Consider the following 276-nt stretch of genomic DNA (forward strand, 5'->3'; position numbering starts at 1 on the left):
TTGAGAATGAAAATGACTTTTACTTACTTTCAAGGTCACAGGGGTCAGATAGGTCAACACTACAAACGGCTTCTTCTGAATTTGGCTGGTAGCTTTCTGGGTTGGAGGCCGACAAAGTTTGAGAATTAAAATGACCTGTACCTGCTTTCAAGGTCACAGGAGTCAAATATGTTAAGCACTTCAAACAATTTCCTCTTAAGAACCAAAATGCATAGAATCATCCCCGGAAATGCTTGCAAATGAAGATGACCTCGACCATTACAAGGAATAAATATG

Source organism: Mizuhopecten yessoensis, unplaced genomic scaffold (assembly GCF_002113885.1).
Source record: "Mizuhopecten yessoensis strain PY_sf001 unplaced genomic scaffold, ASM211388v2 scaffold3303, whole genome shotgun sequence".
NCBI classification, from domain to species: domain Eukaryota; kingdom Metazoa; phylum Mollusca; class Bivalvia; order Pectinida; family Pectinidae; genus Mizuhopecten; species Mizuhopecten yessoensis.